Here is a 14,978-nt window from a genome sequence, read left to right on the forward strand (position 1 = left end):
ACCCTCTTTTTGTGGAATTTGCAAGTGGAGATTTCACGCGCTTTGGGGCCAACGGTAGAAAAGGACATATCTTCGTATAAAAACTAGAGAGAATCATTCTCAGCAACCACTTTGGGTTCTGTGCGTTCCACTCACAGAGTTTAACCTTTCTTTTCATAGAGCAGTTTGGAAACACTCTGTTTGTAAAGTCTGCAATTGGATATTTGGACCTCTTTGAGGATTTCGTTGGAAACGGGATTTCGGCATCTAGCGCTAGATAGAAGAATTCTCAGTAACTTCTTTGTGCTGCGTGTGTTCAACTCACAGAGTTGAACCTGCCTTTAGACAGAGCAGATTTGAAACCCTCTTTTTGTGGAATTTGCAAGTGCAGATTTCAAGCGCTTTGGGGCCAACGGAAGAAAAGGAAATATCTTCGTATAAAAACAAGAGAGAATCATTCTCGGCAAACACTTTGGGATGTGTGCGTTCAACTCACAGAGTTTAACCTTTCTTTTCATAGAGCGGTTTGGAAACACTCTGTTTGTAAAGTCTGCAAGTGGATATTTGGACCTGTTTGAGGATTTCGTTGTAAACGGGATTTCTGCACCTAATGCTAGACAGAAGAATTCTCAGTAACTTCTTTGGGCTGCGTGTGTTCAACTCACAGTGTTGAACCTGCCTTTAGACAGAGCATATTTGAAACCCTCTTTTTGTGGAATTTGCACGTGGAGATTTCAAGCACTTTGGGGCCAATATAAGAAAAGGAAATATCTTCATATAAAAAGTAGAGAGAATCATTCTCAGCAACCACTTTGGGATATGTGGGATCCACTCACAGGGTTTAACCTTTCTTTTCATAGAGCCGTTTGGAAACACTCTGTTTGTAAAGTCTGCAAGTGGATATTTGGACCTCTTTGAGGATTTCGTTGGAAACGGGATTTCTGCATCTAACGCTAGACAGAAGAATTCTCAGTAACTTCTTTAGGCTGCGTGTGTTCAACTCACAGAGTTGAACCTGTCTTTAGACAGAGCAGATTTGAAACCCTCTGTTTGTGGAATTTGGAAGTGGAGATTTCATGCGCTTTCACGCCAGCGGTAGAAAAGGAAATATCTTCCTATAAAAACTAGAGAGAATCATTCTCAGCAACCACTTTGGGATGTGTGCGTTCCACTCACAGAGTTTAACCTTTCTTTTCATAGAGCAGTTATGAAACACTCTGTTTGTAAAGTCTGCAAGTGGATACTTGGACCTCTTTGAGGATTTCGATGGAAACGGGATTTTGGCATCTAACGCTAAACAGAATACTTCTCAGTAACTTCTTTAGGCTGCGTGTTTTCAACTCACAGAGTTGAACCTTCCTTTAGACAGAGCAGAATTGAAACCCTCTTTTTGTGGAATTTGGAAGTGGAGATTTCATGCGCTTTGGCGCCAAAGGTAGAAAAGGAAATATCTTCGTATAAAAACTAGAGAGAATCATTCTCAGCAACCACTTTGGGATGTGTGCGTTCCACTCACAGAGTTTCACCTTTCTTTTCATAGAGCACCTTGGAAACACTCTGTTTGTAAAGTCTGCAAGTGGATACTTGGACCTCTTTGAGGATTACGTTGGAAACGGGATTTCGGCATCTACCGCTAAACAGAATAATTCTCAGTAACTTCTTTAGGCTGCGTGTGTTCAACTCACAGAGTTGAACCTTCCTTTAGACAGAGCAGATTTGAAACCCTCTTTTTGTGGAATTTGGAAGTGGAGATTTCATGCGCTTTGGCGCCAACTGTAGAAAAGGAAATATCTTCGTATAAAAACTAGAGAGAATCATTCTCAGCAACCACTTTGGGATGTCTGCGCTCCATTCACAGGGTTTCACCTTTCTTTTCTTAGAGCGGTTTGGAAACACTCTGTTTGTAAAGTCTGCAAGTGGATATTTGGACCTCTTTGAGGATTTCGTTGGAAACGGGATTTCGGCACCTAACGCTAGACAGAAGAATTCTCAGTAACTTCTTTGGGCTGCGTGTGTTCAACTCACAGAGTTGAACCTGCCTTTAGACAGAGCAGATTTGAAAACCTCTTTTTGTGGAATTTGCAAGTGGAGATTTCCAGCGCTTTGGGGCCAATGGTAGAAAAGGAAATATCTTCGTATAAAAACTAGAGAGAATCATTCTCGGCAACCACTTTGGGATGTGTGCGTTCCACTCAGAGAGTTTAACCTTTCTTTTCATAGAGCATTTTGGAAACACTCTGTTTGTAAAGTCTGCAAGTGGATATTTGGACCTCTTTGAGGATTTCGTTGGAAAGGGGATTTCTACATCTAACGCTAGACAGAAGAATTCTCAGTAACTTCTTTAGGCTGCGTGTGTTCAACTCACAGAGTTGAACCTTCCTTTAGACAGAGCAGATTTGAAACCCTCTTTTTGTGGAATTTGGAATTGGAGATTTCATGCGCTTCGGCGCCAAAGGTAGAAAAGGAAATATCTTCGTATAAAAACTAGAGAGAATCATTTTCAGCAATCACTTTGGGATGTGTGCGCTCCATTCACAGGGTTTCACCTTTCTTTTCATAGAGCGGTTTGGAAACACTCTGTTTGTAAAGTCTGCAAGTGGATATTTGGACCTCTTTGAGGATTTCGTTGGAAACGGGATTTCTGCATCTAACGCTATACAGAAGAATTCTCAGTAACTTCTTTGGGCTTCGTGTGTTCAACTCACAGAGTTGAACCTGCCTTTAGACAGAGCAGATTTGAAACCCTCTTTTTGTGGAATTTGCAAGTGGAGATTTCAAGCGCTTTAGGGGCAATGGTAGAAAAGGAAATATCTTCGTATAAAAACTAGAGAGAATCATTCTCAGCAACCACTTTGGGATGTGTGCGTTCCACCAACAGAGATTAACCTTTCTTTTCATAGAGCACTTTGGAAACACTCTGTTTGTAAAGTCTGCAAGTGGATACTTGGACCTCTTTCAGGATTTCGTTGGAAACGGGATTTCTGCATCTAACGCTAGACAGAAGAATTCTCAGTAACTTCTTTGGGCTACGTGTGTTCACCTCACAGAGTTGAACCTTCCTTTAGACAGAGCAGATTTGAAACCCTCTTTTTGTGGAATTTGCAAGTGGAGATTTCGAGCACTTTGGGGTCAACGGTAGAAAAGGAAATAGCTTCGTATAAAAACTAGAGAGAATCATTCTCAGCAACCACTTTGGGATGTGTGCATTCCACTCACCGAGTTTAACCTTTCTTTTCATAGAGCCGTTTGGAAACACTCTGTTTGTAAAGTCTGCAAGTGGATATTTGGACCTCTTTGAGGATTTCGTTGGAAACGGGTTTTCGGCATCTTACGCTAGACAGAAGAATTCTCAGTAACTTCTTTAGGCTGCGTGTGTTCAACTCACGGAGTTGAACATGTCTTTAGACAGAGCAGATTTGAATCCCTCTGTTTGTGGAATTTGGAAGTGGAGATTTCATGCGCATTCATGCCAGCGGTAGAAAAGGAAATATCTTCATATAAAAACTAGAGAGAATCATTCTCAGCAACCACTTTGGGATGTGTGCGTTCCACTCACAGAGTTTAACCTTTCTTTTCATAGAGCAGTTATGAAACACTCTGTTTGTAAAGTCTGCAAGAGGATATTTGGACCTCTTTGAGGATTTCGTTGGAAACGGGATTTCGGCATCTAACGCTAGACAGAAGAATTCTCAGTAACTTCTTTGGGCTGAGTGTGTTCAACTCACAGAGTTGAACCTTCCTTTAGACAGAGCAGATTTGAAACCCTCCTTTTGTGGAATTTGCAAGTGGAGATTTCAAGCGCTTAGGGGCCAACGGTAGAAAAGGAAATATCTTCGTATAAAAACTAGAGAGAATCATTCTCAGCAACCACTTTGGGATGTGTGCGTTCCACTCACAGAGTTTAACCTTTATTTTCATAGAGCGGTTATGAAACACTCTGTTTGTAAAGTCTGCAAGTGGATATTTGGACCTCTTTGAGGATTTCGTTGGAAACGGGATTTCGGCATCTAACGCTAGACAGAAGAATTCTCAGTAACTTCTTTGGGCTGCGTGTGTTCAACTCACAGAGTTGAACCTTCCTTTAGACAGAGCAGATTTGAAACCCTCTTTTTGTGGAATATGCAAATGGAGATTTCAAGCACTTTGGAGCCAACGGTGGAAAAGGAAATATCTTCGCATTAAAACTAGAGAGAATAATTCTCTGCAATCACTTTGGGATGCGTGCGTTCGACTCACAGAGTTTAACCTTTCTTTTCATAGAGCGCTTTGGAAACACTCTGTTTGTAAAGTCTGCAAGTGGATATTTGGACCTCTTTGAGGATTTTGTTGGAAAGGGGATTTCTGCATCTAACGCTAGACAGAACAATTCTCAGTTACTTCTTTAGGCTGCGTGTGTTCAAATCACAGAGTTGACCCTTCCTTTACACAGAGCAGATTTGAAACCCTCTTTTTGTGGAATTTGCTAGTGGAGATTTCTAGAGTTTTGGCGCCAATGATAGAAAAGGAAATATCTTCGTATACAAACTACAGAGAATCATTCTCAGCAACCACTTTGGGATGTGTGCGCTCCATTCACAGGGTTTAACCTTTCTTTTCATAGAGCGGTTTGGAAACACTCTGTTTGTAAAGTCTGCAAGTGGATATTTGGACCTCTTTGAGGACTTTGTTGGAAACGGGATTTCTGCATCTAACGCTAGACAGAAGAATTCTCAGAACTTCTTTAGGCTGCGTGTGTTCAACTCACAGAGTTGAACCTTCCTTTAGACAGAGGAGATTTGAAACCCTCTTTTTGTGGAATTTGCAAGTGGAGATTTCAAGCGCTTTGGCACCAACGGTAGAAAAGGAAATATCTTCGTATAAAAACTAGAGAGAATCATTCTCAGCAACCACTTTGGGATGTGTGCGTTCCACTCACAGAGTTTAACCTTTCTTTTCATAGAGCAGTTTGGAAACACTCTGTTTGTAAAGTCTGCAAGTGGATATTTGGACCTCTTTGAGGATTTCGTTGGAAACGGGATTTCGGCATCTAACGCTAGACAGAAGAATTCTCAGTAACATCTTTGGGCTGCGTGTGTTCAACTCACAGAGTTGAACCTTCCTTTAGACAGAGCAGATTTGAAACCCACTTTTTGTGGAATTTGCAAGTGGAAATTTCAAGCGCTTTGGCGCCAACGGTAGAAAAGGAAATATCTTCGTATAAAAACTAGAGAGAATCATTCTCAGCAACCACTTTGGGATGTGTGCATTCCACCCACAGAGTTTAACCTTTCTTTTCATAGAGCGGCTTGGAAACACTCTGTTTGTAAAGTCTGCAAGTGGATATTTGGACCTCTTTCAGGATTTCATTAGAAACGGGATTTCTGCATCTAACGCTAGACAGAAGAATTCTCAGTTACTTCTTTGGGCTGCGTGTGTTCAACTCACAGAGTTGAACCTGCCTTTAGACAGAGCAGATTTGAAACCCTCTTTTTGTGGAATTTGCAAGTGGAGATTTCCAGCGCTTTGGGGCCAATGGTAGAAAAGGAAATATCTTAGTATAAAAACAAGAGAGAATCATTCTCGGCAACCACTTTGGGATGTGTGCGTTCCACTCAGAGAGTTTAACCTTTCTTTTCATAGAGCGGTTGGGAAACACTCTGTTTGTAAAGTCTGCAAGTAGATATTTGGACCTCTTTGAGGATTTCGTTGGAAACGGGATTTCTACATCTAACTCTAGACAGAAGAATTCTCAGTAACTTCTTTAGGCTGCGTGTGTTCAACTCACAGAGTTGAATCTTCCTTTAGACAGAGCCGATTTGAAACCCTCTTTTTGTGGAATTTGGAAGTGGAGATTTCATGCGCTTCGGCGCCAAAGGAAGAAAAGGAAATATCTTCGTATAAAAACTAGAGAGAATCATTCTCAGCAACCACTTTGGGATGTGTGCGCTCCATTCACAGGGTTTCACCTTTCTTTTCATAGAGCGGTTTGGAAACACTCTGTTTGTAAAGTCTGCAAGTGGATATTTGGACCTCTTTGAGGACTTTGTTGGAAACGGGATTTCTGCATCTAACGCTAGACAGAAGAATTCTCAGAACTTCTTTAGGCTGCGTGTGTTCAACTCACAGAGTTGAACCTTCCTTTAGACAGAGCAGATTTGAAACCCTCTTTTTGTGGAATTTGCAAGTGGAGATTTCAAGCGCTTTGGCACCAACGGTAGAAAAGGAAATATCTTCGTATAAAAACTAGAGAGAATCATTCTCAGCAACCACTTTGGGATGTGTGCGTTCCACTCACAGAGTTTAACCTTTCTTTTCATAGAGCAGTTTGGAAACACTCTGTTTGTAAAGTCTGCAAGTGGATATTTGGACCTCTTTGAGGATTTCGTTGGAAACGGGATTTCGGCATCTAACGCTAGACAGAAGAATTCTCAGTAACTTCTTTGGGCTGTGTGTGTTCAACTCACAGAGTTGAACCTTCCTTTAGACAGAGCAGATTTGAAACCCACTTTTTGTGGAATTTGCAAGTGGAAATTTCAAGCGCTTTGGCGCCAACGGTAGAAAAGGAAATATCTTCGTATAAAAACTAGAGAGAATCATTCTCAGCAACCACTTTGGGATGTGTGCATTCCACCCACAGAGTTTAACCTTTCTTTTCATAGAGCGGCTTGGAAACACTCTGTTTGTAAAGTCTGCAAGTGGATATTTGGACCTCTTTCAGGATTTCATTAGAAACGGGATTTCTGCATCTAATGCTAGACAGAAAAATTCTCAGTTACTTCTTTGGGCTGCGTGTGTTCAACTCACAGAGTTGAACCTTCCTTTAGACAGAGCAGATTTGAAACACTCTTTTTGTGGAATTTGCAAGTGGAGATTTCAAGCGCATTTGGGCCAACGGTAGAAAAGGACATATCTTCGTATAAAAACTAGAGAGAATCATTTTCAGCAACCACTTTGGGATGTGTACGTTCCACACACAGAGTTTAACCTTTCTTTTCATAGAGCAGTTTGGTAACACTCTGTTTGTAAAGTCTGCAAGTGGATATTTGGACGTCTTTGAGGATTTTTTTGGAAACGGGATTTCGGCATCTAACGCTAGACAGAAGAATTCTCAGTAACTTCTTTGGGCTGCGTGTGTTCAACTCACAGAGTTGAACCTGCCTTTAGACAGAGCAGATTTGAAAACCTCTTTTTGTGGAATTTGCAAGTGGAGATTTCCAGCGCTTTGGGGCCAATGGTAGAAAAGGAAATATCTTCGTATAAAAACAAGAGAGAATCATTCTCGGCAACCACTTTGGGATGTGTGCGTTCCACTCAGAGAGTTTAACCTTTCTTTTCATAGAGCCGTTTGGAAACACTCTGTTTGTAAAGTCTGCAAGTGGATATTTGGACCTCTTTGAGGATTTCGTTGGAAACGGGATTTCTGCATCTAACGCTAGACAGAAGAATTCTCAGTATCTTCTTTAGGCTGCGTGTGTTCAACTCACAGAGTTGAACCTGTCTTTAGACAGAGCAGATTTGAAACCCTCTGTTTGTGGAATTTGGAAGTGGAGATTTCATGCGCTTTCACGCCAGCGGTAGAAAAGGAAATATCTTCCTATAAAAACTAGAGAGAATCATTCTCAGCAACCACTTTGGGATGTGTGCGTTCCACTCACAGAGTTTAACCTTTCTTTTCATAGAGCAGTTATGAAACACTCTGTTTGTAAAGTCTGCAAGTGGATACTTGGACCTCTTTGAGGATTTCGATTGAAACGGGATTTTGGCATCTAACGCTAAACAGAATACTTCTCAGTAACTTCTTTAGGCTGCGTGTTTTCAACTCACAGAGTTGAACCTTCCTTTAGACAGAGCAGAATTGAAACCCTCTTTTTGTGGAATTTGGAAGTGGAGATTTCATGCGCTTTGGCGCCAAAGGTAGAAAAGGAAATATCTTCGTATAAAAACTAGAGAGAATCATTCTCAGCAACCACTTTGGGATGTGTGCGTTCCACTCACAGAGTTTCACCTTTCTTTTCATAGAGCACCTTGGAAACACTCTGTTTGTAAAGTCTGCAAGTGGATACTTGGACCTCTTTGAGGATTACGTTGGAAACGGGATTTCGGCATCTACCGCTAAACAGAATAATTCTCAGTAACTTCTTTAGGCTGCGTGTGTTCAACTCACAGAGTTGAACCGTCCTTTAGACAGAGCAGATTTGAAACCCTCTTTTTGTGGAATTTGGAAGTGGAGATTTCATGCGCTTTGGCGCCAACTGTAGAAAAGGAAATATCTTCGTATAAAAACTAGAGAGAATCATTCTCAGCAACCACTTTGGGATGTCTGCGCTCCATTCACAGGGTTTCACCTTTCTTTTCTTAGAGCGGTTTGGAAACACTCTGTTTGTAAAGTCTGCAAGTGGATATTTGGACCTCTTTGAGGATTTCGTTGGAAACGGGATTTCGGCATCTAACGCTAGACAGAAGAATTCTCAGTAACTTCTTTGGGCTGCGTGTGTTCAACTCACAGAGTTGAACCTGCCTTTAGACAGAGCAGATTTGAAAACCTCTTTTTGTGGAATTTGCAAGTGGAGATTTCCAGCGCTTTGGGGCCAATGGTAGAAAAGGAAATATCTTCGTATAAAAACTAGAGAGAATCATTCTCGGCAACCACTTTGGGATGTGTGCGTTCCACTCAGAGAGTTTAACCTTTCTTTTCATAGAGCATTTTGGAAACACTCTGTTTGTAAAGTCTGCAAGTGGATATTTGGACCTCTTTGAGGATTTCGTTGGAAACGGGATTTCTACATCTAACGCTAGACAGAAGAATTCTCAGTAACTTCTTTAGGCTGCGTGTGTTCAACTCACAGAGTTGAACCTTCCTTTAGACAGAGCAGATTTGAAACCCTCTTTTTGTGGAATTTGGAATTGGAGATTTCATGCGCTTCGGCGCCAAAGGTAGAAAAGGAAATATCTTCTTATAAAAACTAGAGAGAATCATTTTCAGCAACCACTTTGGGATGTGTGCGCTCCATTCACAGGGTTTCACCTTTCTTTTCATAGAGCGGTTTGGAAACACTCTGTTTGTAAAGTCTGCAAGTGGATATTTGGACCTCTTTGAGGATTTCGTTGGAAACGGGATTTCTGCATCTAACGCTATACAGAAGAATTCTCAGTAACTTCTTTGGGCTTCGTGTGTTCAACTCACAGAGTTGAACCTGCCTTTAGACAGAGCAGATTTGAAACCCTCTTTTTGTGGAATTTGCAAGTGGAGATTTCAAGCGCTTTAGGGGCAATGGTAGAAAAGGAAATATCTTCGTATAAAAACTAGAGAGAATCATTCTCAGCAACCACTTTGGGATGTGTGCGTTCCACCAACAGAGATTAACCTTTCTTTTCATAGAGCACTTTGGAAACACTCTGTTTGTAAAGTCTGCAAGTGGATATTTGGACCTCTTTGAGGATTTCGTTGGAAACGGGATTTCGGCATCTAACGCTAGACAGAAGAATTCTCAGTAACTTCTTTGGGCTGCGTGTGTTCAACTCACAGAGTTGAACCTTCCTTTAGACAGAGCAGATTTGAAACCCACTTTTTGTGGAATTTGCAAGTGGAAATTTCAAGCGCTTTGGCGCCAACGGAAGAAAAGGAAATATCTTCGTATAAAAACTAGAGAGAATCATTCTCAGCAACCACTTTGGGATGTGTGCATTCCACCCACAGAGTTTAACCTTTCTTTTCATAGAGCGGTTTGGAAACACTCTGTTTGTAAAGTCTGCAAGTGGATATTTGGACCTCTTTCAGGATTTCATTAGAAACGGGATTTCTGCATCTAACGCTAGACAGAAGAATTCTCAGTTACTTCTTTGGGCTGCGTGTGTTCAACTCACAGAGTTGAACCTGCCTTTAGACAGAGCAGATTTGAAAACCTCTTTTTGTGGAATTTACAAGTGGAGATTTCCAGCGCTTTGGGGCCAATGGTAGAAAAGGAAATATCTTAGTATAAAAACAAGAGAGAATCATTCTCGGCAACCACTTTGGGATGTGTGCGTTCCACTCAGAGAGTTTAACCTTTCTTTTCATAGAGCGGTTGGGAAACACTCTGTTTGTAAAGTCTGCAAGTAGATATTTGGACCTCTTTGAGGATTTCGTTGGAAACGGGATTTCTACATCTAACTCTAGACAGAAGAATTCTCAGTAACTTCTTTAGGCTGCGTGTGTTCAACTCACAGAGTTGAATCTTCCTTTAGACAGAGCCGATTTGAAACCCTCTTTTTGTGGAATTTGGAAGTGGAGATTTCATGCGCTTCGGCGCCAAAGGTAGAAAAGGAAATATCTTCGTATAAAAACTAGAGAGAATCATTCTCAGCAACCACTTTGGGATGTGTGCGCTCCATTCACAGGGTTTCACCTTTCTTTTCATAGAGCGGTTTGGAAACACTCTGTTTGTAAAGTCTGCAAGTGGATATTTGGACCTCTTTGAGGACTTTGTTGGAAACGGGATTTCTGCATCTAACGCTAGACAGAAGAATTCTCAGAACTTCTTTAGGCTGCGTGTGTTCAACTCACAGGGTTGAACCTTCCTTTAGACAGAGCAGATTTGAAACCCTCTTTTTGTGGAATTTGCAAGTGGAGATTTCAAGCGCTTTGGCACCAACGGTAGAAAAGGAAATATCTTCGTATAAAAACTAGAGAGAATCATTCTCAGCAACCACTTTGGGATGTGTGCGTTCCACTCACAGAGTTTAACCTTTCTTTTCATAGAGCAGTTTGGAAACACTCTGTTTATAAAGTCTGCAAGTGGATATTTGGACCTCTTTGAGGATTTCGTTGGAAACGGGATTTCGGCATCTAACGCTAGACAGAAGAATTCTCAGTAACTTCTTTGGGCTGTGTGTGTTCAACTCACAGAGTTGAACCTTCCTTTAGACAGAGCAGATTTGAAACCCACTTTTTGTGGAATTTGCAAGTGGAAATTTCAAGCGCTTTGGCGCCAACGGTAGAAAAGGAAATATCTTCGTATAAAAACTAGAGAGAATCATTCTCAGCAACCACTTTGGGATGTGTGCATTCCACCCACAGAGTTTAACCTTTCTTTTCATAGAGCGGCTTGGAAACACTCTGTTTGTAAAGTCTGCAAGTGGATATTTGGACCTCTTTCAGGATTTCATTAGAAACGGGATTTCTGCATCTAATGCTAGACAGAAAAATTCTCAGTTACTTCTTTGGGCTGCGTGTGTTCAACTCACAGAGTTGAACCTTCCTTTAGACAGAGCAGATTTGAAACACTCTTTTTGTGGAATTTGCAAGTGGAGATTTCAAGCGCTTTTGGGCCATCGGTAGAAAAGGACATATCTTCGTATAAAAACTAGAGAGAATCATTTTCAGCAACCACTTTGGGATGTGTACGTTCCACACACAGAGTTTAACCTTTCTTTTCATAGAGCAGTTTGGTAACACTCTGTTTGTAAAGTCTGCAAGTGGATATTTGGACGTCTTTGAGGATTTCGTTGGAAACGGGATTTCGGCATCTAACGCTAGACAGAAGAATTCTCAGTAACTTCTTTGGGCTGCGTGTGTTCAACTCACAGAGTTGAACCTGCCTTTAGACAGAGCAGATTTGAAAACCTCTTTTTGTGGAATTTGCAAGTGGAGATTTCCAGCGCTTTGGGGCCAATGGTAGAAAAGGAAATATCTTCGTATAAAAACAAGAGAGAATCATTCTCGGCAACCACTTTGGGATGTGTGCGTTCCACTCAGAGAGTTTAACCTTTCTTTTCATAGAGCGGTTGGGAAACACTCTGTTTGTAAAGTCTGCAAGTAGATATTTGGACCTCTTTGAGGATTTCGTTGGAAACGGGATTTCTACATCTAACTCTAGACAGAAGAATTCTCAGTAACTTCTTTAGGCTGCGTGTGTTCAACTCACAAAGTTGAATCTTCCTTTAGACAGAGCCGATTTGAAACCCTCTTTTTGTGGAATTTGGAAGTGGAGATTTCATGCGCTTCGGCGCCAAAGGTAGAAAAGGAAATATCTTCGTATAAAAACTAGAGAGAATCATTCTCAGCAACCACTTTGGGATGTGTGCGCTCCATTCACAGGGTTTCACCTTTCTTTTCATAGAGCGGTTTGGAAACACTCTGTTTGTAAAGTCTGCAAGTGGATATTTGGACCTCTTTGAGGATTTCGTTGGAAACGGGATTTCGGCATCTAACGCTAGACAGAGGAATTCTCAGTAACTTCTTTGGGCTGCGTGTGTTCAACTCACAGAGTTGAACCTGCCTTTAGACAGAGCAGATTTGAAACCCTCTTTTTGTGGAATTTGCAAGTGGAGATTTCAAGCGCTTTAGGGGCAATGGTAGAAAAGGAAATATCTTCGTATAAAAACTAGAGAGAATCATTCTCAGCAACCACTTTGGGATGTGTGCGTTCCACCAACAGAGATTAACCTTTCTTTTCATAGAGCACTTTGGAAACACTCTGTTTGTAAAGTCTGCAAGTGGATACTTGGACCTCTTTCAGGATTTCGTTGGAAACGGGATTTTTGCATCTAACGCTAGACAGAAGAATTCTCAGTAACTTCTTTGGGCTCCGTGTGTTCACCTCACAGAGTTGAACCTTCCTTTAGACAGAGCAGATTTGAAACCCTCTTTTTGTGGAATTTGCAAGTGGAGATTTCGAGCACTTTGGGGTCAACGGTAGAAAAGGAAATAGCTTCGTATAAAAACTAGAGAGAATCATTCTCAGCAACCACTTTGGGATGTGTGCGTTCCACTCACCGAGTTTAACCTTTCTTCTCATAGAGCCGTTTGGAAACACTCTGTTTGTAAAGTCTGCAAGTGGATATTTGGACCTCTTTGAGGATTTTGTTGGAAACGTGTTTTCGGCATCTTACGCTAGACAGAAGAATTCTCAGTAACTTCTTTAGGCTGCGTGTGTTCAACTCACAGAGTTGAACCTTCCTTTAGACCGAGCAGATTTGAAAACCTCCTTTTGTGGAATTTGCAAATGGAGATTTCAAGCGCTTTGGGGCCAACGGTAGAAAAGGAAATATCTTCGTATAAAAAATAGAGAGAATAATTCTCAGCAACCACTTTGGGATGTGTGCGTTCCACTCACAGAGTTTAACCTTTATTTTCATAGAGCAGTTATGAAACACTCTGTTTGTAAAGTCTGCAAGTGGATATTTGGACCTCTTTGAGGATTTCGTTGGAAAAGGGATTTCTGCATCGATCGCTAGACAGAAGAATTCTCAGTAACTTCTTTGGCTGCGTGTGTTCAACTCACAGAGTTGAACCTTCCTTTAGACAGAGCATATTTGAAACCCACTTTTTGTGGAATTTGCAAGTGGAGATTTCAAGCAATTTGGCGCCAACGGTAGAAAAGGAAATATCTTCGTATAAAAACTAGAGAGAATCATTCTCAGCAACCACTTTGGGATGTGTGCGTTCCACCCACAGAGTTTAACCTTTCTTTTCATAGAGCACTTTGGAAACACTCTGTTTGTAAAGTCTGCAAGTGGATACTTGGACTTCTTTGAGGATTTCGATGGAAACGGGATTTCGGCATCTAACGCTAGACAGAAGAATTCTCAGTAACTTCTTTGGGCTGCGTGTGTTCAACTCACAGAATTGAACCCGCCTTTAGACAGAGCAGATTTGAAACCCTCTTTTTGTGGAATTTGCAAGTGGAGATTTCAAGCGCTTTCGGGCCAACGGTAGAAAAGGAGATATCTTCGTATAAAAACAAGAGAGAATCATTCTCGGCAACCACTTTGGGATGTGTGCGTTCCACTCACAGAGTTTAACCTTTCTTTTGATAGAGCGGTTTGGAAACACTCTGTTTGTAAAGTCTGCAAGTGGATATTTGGACCTCTTTGAGGATTTCATTGTAAACGGGATTTCTGCACCTAATCCTAGACAGAAGAATTCTCAGTAACTTCTTTGGGCTGCGTGTGTTCAACTCACACAGTTGAACCTTCCTTTAGACAGAGCAGATTTGAAACCCTCTTTTTGTGGAATTTGCAAGTGGAGATTTCAAGCGCTTTGGGGCCCATAGTGGAAAAGGAAATATCTTCGTATAAAAACTGGAGAGAATCATTCTCAGCAACCACTTTGGAATGTGTGCGTTCCACTCACAGAGTTTAATCTTTCTTTTCATAGAGCACTTTGGAAACACTCTGTTTGTAAAGTCTGCAAGTGGATATTTGGACCTCTTTGAGGATTTCGTTGGAGACGGAATTTCGGCATCTAACGCTAGACAGAAGAATTCTCAGTAACTTCTTTGGGCTGCGTGTGTTCAACTCACAGAGTTGATCCTTCCTTTACACAGAGCAGATTTGAAACCCCCTTTTTGTGGAATTTGCTAGTGGAGATTTCTAGAGCTTTGGCGCCAATGATAGAAAAGGAAATATCTTCGTATAAAAACTACAGAGATTCATTCTCAGCAACCACTTTGGGATGTGTGCGCTCCATTCACAGGGTTTAACCTTTCTTTTCATAGAGCGGTTTGGAAACACTCTGTTTGTAAAGTCTGCAAGTGGATATTTGGACCTCTTTGAGGACTTTGTTGGAAACGGGATTTCTGCATCTAACGCTAGACAGAAGAATTCTCAGAACTTCTTTAGGCTGCGTGTGTTCAACTCACAGAGTTGAACCTTCCTTTAGACAGAGCAGATTTGAAACCCTCTTTTTGTGGAATTTGCAAGTGGAGATTTCAAGCGCTTTGGCGCCAACGGTAGAAAAGGAAATATCTTCGTATAAAAACTAGAGAGAATCATTCTCAGCAACCACTTTGGGATGTGTGCGTTCCACTCACAGAGTTTAACCTTTCTTTTCATAGAGCAGTTTGGAAACACTCTGTTTGTAAAGTCTGCAAGTGGATATTTGGACCTCTTTGAGGATTTCGTTGGAAACGGGTTTTCGGCATCTAACGCTAGACAGAAGAATTCTCAGTAACTTCTTTGGGCTGCGTGTGTTCAACTCACAGAGTTGAACCTGCCTTTAGACAGAGCAGATTTGAAAACCTCTTTTTGTGGAATATGGA

The sequence above is a fragment of the Gorilla gorilla genome, chromosome 21, assembly GCF_029281585.2.
Source record: "Gorilla gorilla gorilla isolate KB3781 chromosome 21, NHGRI_mGorGor1-v2.1_pri, whole genome shotgun sequence".
Lineage (NCBI taxonomy): Eukaryota > Metazoa > Chordata > Mammalia > Primates > Hominidae > Gorilla > Gorilla gorilla.